Source organism: Capra hircus, chromosome 28, assembly GCF_001704415.2.
Source record: "Capra hircus breed San Clemente chromosome 28, ASM170441v1, whole genome shotgun sequence".
NCBI lineage: Eukaryota > Metazoa > Chordata > Mammalia > Artiodactyla > Bovidae > Capra > Capra hircus.
Genome location: NC_030835.1, coordinates 19,771,398 through 19,777,397, shown reverse-complemented (window position 1 = coordinate 19,777,397; position 6,000 = coordinate 19,771,398).

Genomic DNA, 6,000 nt, shown 5'->3' with positions numbered 1-6,000 from the left:
CCAGCGCTCACCTCCCAAGCCCATGGGTCTCCTTATCTGCCTACTCAGTAGCTTCTTTCCTGGGTGGAAGCCTGGATGACAGCCCCCTGGAGGATGGAATCCATGCTAGGTCGGCCTTATTTCCAAACTCTGTCCACAGGGCACCCCCATCCTACCTCTCTCCCTCACCCAAGTGTGGGATGGACAGGCCACAGGCTCCAATAAACACAAGTCTAACCCTTTAGCAATATGTATCAAAAGCCTTTAAAAATACACATGCTTTGACCTATAAGTTCTAGGACATTTTCCTAAAGAAATAATGAAAAGATATATATATATATAAATGTTCATCTTAGTGTTATTTATAAAGGACAAAATTTGGACAGAACTTAAATGTCCAGTAAGGAAGCTGAGGTTAAATATATTATTATGCTCGGGACTTCCCTGGTGGTACAGTGGTTAAGACTTCAGCTTCTGCTGTAGCGGGTGCACATTGATCCCTGGTCGGGGAGCTAAAATCCTGCATGCCTCTCGGCCAAAAAAACACAACAGAAAACAGAAAAAATATTGTAACAAATTCACTAAAGGTTTTAAAAATGGTTTACATCAAAAAACACTTTAAAAATTATATTATGATACTATGCCTGAACACTTGGAATATATGTAGCAATTGAAATGATGAGATGTATGCTGTGCTTAGTCACTCAGTTGGGTCCAACTCTTTTCAACCCCATGGACTGTTGCCAACCAGGCTCCTCTGCCCATGGGAATTCTCCAGGAAAGAATACTGAAGTGGGTTGCCATGCCCTCCTCCAGGAAATCTTCCCAGGCTGGGGATAGAACCCAGGTCTCCAGCATTGCAGGCGGATTCTTTACCATCTGAGCTACCAGAGAAGCCCACGAATACTGTAGTGGGTAGCCTATCCCTTTTCCAGGGGATCTTCCCAACCCAGGAATTGAACCGGGGTCTCCTGCAATGTAGGCAGATTCTTTACCAGCTGAGCTAGGGAAAGCCCAAAATGATGAGATAGATCTACATTTCATGAACACCAAAAGACATTCATAATGTGGTCAAGCTCAGTTGCTAAGTCATGCCCGACTCTTTGTGACTTCCAACGGACTGTAGCCCACCAGGCTCCTCTGTCCATGGGATTTCCCAGCAAGAATACTGGAGTAGGTTGCCGTTTCCTCCTCTAGGGAATCTCTCCAACCCAGGGATCAAACCTGAGTCTCCTGCGTCTGTCTCCTGCATAGGCAGGCAGATTCTTTACCACTGAGCCAATGATGTATTAAGTGTAAAAAGAAGATCATAAGAAAAGAAGTATAGAGTGATCTCTCTTCATATACTTATATGTGTCTGTGTGTGTGTGTGTGTGTGAGGTGTCTGTGTATGGATAAAGACAGGTATAATATCTACCAAATGTTAACAGAGTTATCTCTTGGTGGTGAGATTAATGGGTGATTTATAATGTTTTACTAATCCACACTTTTCTTCAGTGAGTTACTTGGGAGATTGAAGAAACAGGAGAAGCATTTATTTTGGAGCTGAGTGCCGCAGGTTGGGCTCCAGGGGCCTCTCTGCGGCTTCTCCCATTAGAAACTAAATAAGGCCAGGCGAGGCCAGGTGGAATTGGGGACAGGGTAGGCAGCAGGGGCAGCGTAGCTGGCTCCAGCTCACATCCGATCAGGTCTGAGCCAGGCTGAGTGACATCAGGTTTGGTTCTTGGCCTGGGTCGGGCTCCAGGAGGCACCCTGTAGCCAGGTGACTGTCCCGCCCCAGCCCGCACCTGCTCCATTAATCTTCCTTGTCCCAACCCAGCCGACAGAGCCCACTCTGTCTGTTGACCTAAGAGGAGGGTGCCAAGGGCCCAGGGAGGGGCTCCTGCTCCATACCTGCCGTTGCTCAGCAGCTGAGCCTGGAGCCCTCACAGGGGGCCAGGTTTGTCAACGCTGATGGATGGGGGCTCAGGAAGGCCACTCTGTCCCGCCACCATTGCCCTACCTTCCCTTGCTCATGCTGTTCCTTGGAGCTTTCATCCCCTAGACAGGACGGCTAATGAAGTCCAACCTGCAGATGGCCATGACCCACACAGACCCCTCCCCCAGTGCGCATCTGTGGCCCCACAGGTGTTCTCGTTTAAAACTCCTCCAAGCCCGAGAACATAGCAAGTCAGATACTAGCTTTTTTATAGATAAGAAAATGGAAGCAATTAACATAACAATTCAAATAGCAAGGTAGATCTATGTTTTACTGAGATCAAAAGATATTTGTACTATATTAAGTGAAGTAAGCATAGTATGACCAAAGTAGAATATAATTTTTTCCATGTAATATGTATGTATATACATGTATGTATACATATACATATACATATATGTATATACATATACATATATGGAAGGACATCTACCAGATGTTAAGAGTGACTGAGCTGATATTCGAACCAGGTGATTGGGCTCACATCCATGCTCATTTCACTGTCTGTCATTGCCTCTTTGTCCTGAGGTTCTTCCCTCCTTCAAAGCGCTACCATCTGTGGCCTTGTGGGACTCCTCCCCCAGCGCGGCTTGGACCACCTCACCACAGCATCAAGTTTGTGTTCATCCCAATGTACCTCTGAGAGCCCCCAGCTGGTGCCATGGGGTCTTTGCCCCACCCCCACTGGATGAGGCCTCCCTGCTCCCCATCCCCTCTGGCATCACCCTGATGGCACTAAGTCCAAGACTCAAAGCTCACACACTCAAGAGGAAAGGCTCCTCCCTTGGATGTCACTTATTCTTCTTTTGCATATAATCCTTCTCAGCTTGGATAACTGACGCCCCAGGCCACAGGTTTCTAGATATTTTGTAGTGGAGTAATTTGCAAGTTTCCTTGCCTGGCATCTTACTTAAACTCCAGTTTTTCCCACTTAGCGATATATTATGAATATTTCCCCTTTTAAGAAGCATTATTTTACGACATAATCTTCAATGGGGTATGGTTACCCCTTTGAATATATATGACAATCCAATATATAATTATGTGCGTGCTCAGTTGCTCAGTGGTGTCTGACTCTTTATGACCCTATAGACTGTAGCCCACCAGTCTCCTCTGTCCAAGAGATTTTCAGGCATTAATACTAGAGGGGGTTGCCATTTTCCCCTCCAGAGGATATTCCTGACCCAGGGATCAAACCCACATCTCCTACATCTCCTGCATTGATAGGTGGATTCTACTGTGCCCGCTGGGAAGCCCTATATATATTAGAGTATACAATAATCTAATCTGTCCTCTATGATTGAACATTTCTTCTGTATTCAACTTTTAGATACATATCTGCTGCTAGGTCACTTCAGTCGTGTCCGACTCTGTGCGACCCCATAGACGGCAGCCCACCAGGCTCCCCCATCCCTGGGATTCACTAGGCAAGCACACTGGAGTGGGTTGCCATTTCCTTCTCCAATGCATGAAAGTGAAAAGTGAAAGTGAAGTCGCTCAGTCGTGTCCGATTCTTAGCGACTCCATGGACTGCAGCCTACCAGGCTCCTCCGTCCATGGGATTTTCCAGGCAAGAGTACTAGAGTAGGGTGCCATTGCCTTCTCCGAGATACATATCTAATGATCTAATATTTAAAATATAATGTCTAATATATAATTATATAATTTGTTCTCTGTGGTTGAACATTTATATATAACTTCCTGCCATTCTAAAAGATGGTATTATAAATACCTTTGTCGATACATTTTTATGCAGTTTCTAATGATTTCTATAGGCGGAATAACAAGGCCAAGAAGTTTGACCATTTTCAGGCATTTGATAATTCCGTCAGCAAGAAAGGATGGGTCGGTTTTTAAAATAATTGATGTAATATGTGAACATGATAAAAATTTTAAAATACCAAAGGACAGTAATCATGATAGTCACCATAGCTAACCTTCCCTGACGGTCTCATACAGGCTCCTACTTTTGTATATTATTATATGGTATATAGTGTAGACTTGTTGGATATTGTATTCTACTATAGAAATGGCAACCCACTCCAGTGTTCTTGCCTGGAGAATCCCAGGGACGGGGGAGCCTGGTGGGCTGCCATCTATGGGGTCGCACAGAGTCGGACACGACTGAAGCAACTTAGCAACAGCAGCAGCATAGATTCCCAAGAGAGAAGAATTACAATTATTCCTATTCCACAAATGACATCAAGGCTTTAAAGAGGTTACCTGTGGTCACCAAACTGTAGGTGGCAGGTCTATCATGCAAGCCAGGGAGCCCGACTCCTAAGCCACGCTGTTGACACTACGGAAGAGAGATGGGCAGCTCACCTCTCCTGTGCGGGGAGAATGACAGGAGCTACAGTGAGAAGACGAGGCTGTGGCCTGTGGGCTGGACCAGAGGGAGAGGGGACAGGAGGGCTGCAGGCAGGGACCTCTGCGTGGCTGCACAGCAGTGCAGTCCAGAGCTGATGGAGAGCCAGGGCGCCTTCGTGGACATTGCTGAGGCAGAATCCACAGGGCCGGGGGGAGGCTGGGCACCCAGGTTTCTAGTGTGGGAGGTGGGTGCTCATGGTGGTGCCATTCACAGGGGTGGAACCTTGAGGAAGAGGTGTGACCAGGTCAGAGAGGAGAAGCCTTGCACTGGGGGTGTGCCTGTGACCTGACCAGGCCTTCCTGCTGAGGCCCATGTGGCTGTCTTTTCCCACAACTCGCCCAGGGCCTGGCATGCACGCGACACACTGAGGGCTGATGGAGCCAGAGCCCCTGTCAACCCGCCTGCTTCTCTTTCTTCTCCTCCTTCTCTTTTACTCCCTCCTGTTTCATGCTGCCCTGGTGCGATGCCCATTCTACCTCTCTCCCTGTCTGAGGCTCTGATGATTCTGACCTATTTGTCCTGCCCCTGGAGAAGGGCAGGTACACCCCTATCAATTCCCCCAGTGTTGATTGTTCTTAGAAGGGGAAATGGCTGGAAGGGGCTCTGACTGCTAAACACATAACCCCTTCTTATGTACTCTCCCCTCTCCCTGGGTCCAGGAAATACCCTGGGTCCAGGGAACATCCTGGGCCTGGCAAAAAACTGCAGCCCAGAAGGTGACTGATAAGAGGTCCAGCCAGTCGGGAGCAGCCTGACTCCTGCATTCCTTCAGGTCAGTTTCATTAAAAGCATCATCGCTGAATGCCTACCATGTAAGCATCCAGAGGACACTGGGATGACCTGGACATGGCTCCTGCCTTTGAGCTATGACCCTCTCCTCATCAGAAAGCTGAGTCATAAAAGAAAAGTAAACTCAGTACCTTGGACATGGAGGGGTAGCCTTAATTCTGCATCGCGAGTCTAGGCTGCGAAGCTGGAACACTCAGCTCTGGACCCTGATCTGCCGCTGACTCTGCATGTGACCTTGAGCCAGTCTCTTCCCCTTTCAGGGCTTGAGTTTCCGCAGCTGTGAAGCCAACATCCTGACTGAGGGCTCCCTGAGGCCATTTCCAGCCAGAGCAATAGGCAGTTCTGTTCCTGGACCTGAGTCCTTTTTTAGCCGCTGCTGACTTTTTCCTCCCACTCTTTAAAAGCAATGAGAAGAGGCTGGGGTGGGGGCAGGGGACACAGGGACTGTGAAGAAATTCCCAGACTGATCTGTTGCTTTTTGTGTGTGGACAGAGGAACTGGGGAGTGCTGGGGGAGGGCGGAGGGGAAGGACAGCGATGAAGTGAGGAGGGGGTGAGGAGGGTGCCCAGAGTAGACAGAAGAATGAAATAAAGGCGAATCCAACAAAAGAAAGTGAAAAGTGAGTGACAAGTTTGAGGCTGCAGGCCTGAAGCCGGCCAGGCCTTTAGGGTGAAGAATGGAGACAAACGAGCTAGATTTTCATGCTTGGTGGACGGTGAATGAAGAGCATCTTTTAAAACCCTATCAGGAACTCTTTGGATTGTCATTAGATCTGGAGAGGGGAAAAAGACAGAGGGAGGAGACTGCTGAATTTGGCCCCCTGGGTGTGAAAAGATGCTGATTCTCTGCTGGCTGCTGGGGGCTTTGGGCCTTCTTCCTGGAC